At 45.0% G+C, this 2,871-nt stretch overlaps 1 pseudogene; it reads left to right on the forward strand.

Annotated features, from left to right (window-relative positions):
• The first annotated feature begins 669 nt into the window (after positions 1-669).
• Positions 670-1,669, forward strand: LOC101596142 (annotated as a pseudogene).
• Positions 1,670-2,871: the final 1,202 nt, after the last annotated feature.

Below are 2,871 nucleotides of genomic sequence, written 5' to 3' on the forward strand. Positions count from 1 at the left end.
GTAAATTGGTAGGATACAGAATCAACACACAAAAATCAGTGCTTTTCTATATGCAAAGGAAAAATGTACAGAGAAAGAAATTAGTGATGCTGTCCCATTTTCAGTAGCCATAAAAAATCAATTACTGGGTTGATGAGATGGCTTACCAGTTAAGGCCCTTGCCTCCAAAGCCAAAGGATCCAGGTTCAATTCCCCAGGACCCAAGTAAGCCAGATGTACAAGGTGGGGCATGCAACTGGAGTTTGTTTGCCATGGCTGGAGGCCCTGGTGCACCCATTCTCTCACTCTCTCCATCTTCCTCTCTTTCTCTCATAAATAAATAAAAATAAAATTAAGAAATCAAATACCTTAGAATAACACTAACCACGAATGTGAAAGACCTATATAATGAAAACATAAAAACAGTCAAGAAAATAATTGAAGAGGACATGAGAATATTGAAATACCTCCCATGCTCCTGGATTGGCAGAATTAATATTGGGAAAATGGTTATTCTACCAAAGGCAACATACAGATTTAATGCAATACCAATAAAAATCTCAGTATCATTCTTCACAGAGGTAGAAAAATGATCTCAAAATTCATATGGAATGGCAGCAGGCCTCAGATATCCAAACATATTCTCAGCAAAAGAAACACCTCTGGGCTGGGGCAGAGGGGTCAGCATGCATGGAGCAGCTGAGTGGGGCCACAGGGTATGAGGAGGCACCTAGGTCAGAGCTGTGGCAGTGGAGCTGCAGGGCCTTTCATGATGAGAGCTTTAGGGGTACTTCCCTCTCTGAATAATTGATAGTCTGGGTGGTAAAGAGATGGCTGACTGTCAATGCCTTTCTCTAAGAACTTGGCAGGGGACTCAAAGACTCTATCTGGGGCATTTGCACCACCTCAAAGCTAGATACTAGGGTCCAGCAAAAGAGAGAAGAGCAGCTTCAAAGTAGTGTCCTGGAACAAAGGAGAGTCCAGAGCATAAAGCGAAAACAAGAGGTGAGCCATGCATTGTTAGTTGAATTTTCCAGTGTTGTGCTTAGGATGTGGAGCATTCTGGTTCAGTTTCCTTTTATTTTACCAAGTGCTTATTCTTGTGCTTCAGTCAGTAACAGCCTGGATCATCAGTGACCCATCGCTCCATGGGGATGTCTGGTCATGGCTGGACTTCTTCCTCACTCCATTTTAGTGCTCTTTGGGTGCTCTCACTGTTTGTGCTTAGAAAAGTTGTGAAAGCCATTTGTTTTCAACACATAGCTGAGCTGGCATTTGAGGTATCAGGGAGGAAGCCTCATCCATTCCCTAGTGTCAGCAAAATAATTGCTGACATGCTGTGCAACCTTCTGCTGCAGGCTCTTTTCCAATCCATCTAGTTGGTCATCTGGTTCGTCTGCTGCATATGTCACTTCTTTACTCACTGTACTTCTTTGAGTACTGTTGGTTCAATAAAGGAATTGAAATGCACTAGCAATCATCAAACATAGAAAGGAATTGGCCTTGCTACTTTGGATTTGGCTTGCCTTTGACTTTCCTCATAGCACTGCAGTCCTACATTATTAGTGGTTGCCTCTTCTCTATCCTGTTTCCTTCATTTATCATCAGTGCCAATGAAGCAGAGACTCCTGGGAAAGCAAACCTTTTCCAGCCGTGAGCCTCTTCTCCTTGGTGGTCTTCTTTTTTTTAAATTTTTTTTGTTTATTCTTATTTATTTATTTAAGAGTGACAGACAGAGAGAAAGAGGTAGAGAGAGAGAGAGAATGGATGCACCAGGGCCTCCAGCCACTGCAAATGAACTTCAGACGCATGCGCCCCCCTGTGCATCTGGCTAAGGTGAGTTCTGGGGAAGCGAGCCTCGAACTAGGGTCCTTAGGCTTCACAGGCAAGTACTTAACCACTAAGCCATCTCTCCAGCTCCTTGGTGGTCTTCTTAAGCAACAGACTATTCCATAAGACAATCTACCTGCCATCGGGCCTGACCAGCTCAACCTCCACAAAGAAGTTCCCCTCACCACATCCATCTCCTGCCAAACTGAAGGCTGCTGCAGGCCACTGAGTCCCTGCTCTCAAAGGAGATGGGTGGGATTGGATGGAGATTGTGGCAACTCTTTTCTCTGTTCTCTCCCTGCCAGGGAAGGTGGGACCTACTGCCAAGAACCCTCTGTATATTCCCTTCTCTGAGGAACTGGAATCTTTGTCTCTGGTACACATAAGGCAGGGTATGTGGGGTTTTGCCATCACTATACACACTATGGCTCAGGGTAGGTTTAAAAATATTTTATTTAGGGCTGGAGAGATGGCTTAGCAGTTAAGTGCTTGCCTGTGAAGCCTAAGGACCCCGGTTCAAGGCTCGGTTCCCCAGGTCCCACGTTAGCCAGATGCACAAGGGGGCGCACGCGTCTGGAGTTCGTTTGCAGAGGCTGGAAGCCCTGGCGTGCCCATTCTCTCTCTCTCCCTCTATCTGCCTTTCTCTCTGTGTCTGTCACTCTCAAATAAATAAATAAAAATTTTTTTAAAAAATATTTTATTTAGCCAGGCATGGTGGTGCACGCCTTTAATCCCAGCACGTGGGAGGCAGAGGTAGGAGGATCACATGAGCTCAAGGCCACCCTGAGATGACAGAGTTAATTCCAGGTCAGCCTGGACCAGAGTGAGACCCTACCCCAAAAAACTTAAAAAAAAAATACTTATTTGAGAGAAAGAAAGAGACAAATAGAGAGAAAGAGACAAAGAGAAAGAGAGAATGGGTATGGCAGGGCCTCTAGCCACTGCAAATGAACTCCAGATGCATGCTCCTTCTTGTGCATCTGGCTTATGTGGGTCCTTTGGAATTGAACTGGGGTCCTTAGGCTTCATAGGCAAACACTTTAACTGCTCAGTCATTTCCCC

The sequence above is a fragment of the Jaculus jaculus genome, chromosome 5 (assembly GCF_020740685.1).
Source record: "Jaculus jaculus isolate mJacJac1 chromosome 5, mJacJac1.mat.Y.cur, whole genome shotgun sequence".
Taxonomy (NCBI): domain Eukaryota; kingdom Metazoa; phylum Chordata; class Mammalia; order Rodentia; family Dipodidae; genus Jaculus; species Jaculus jaculus.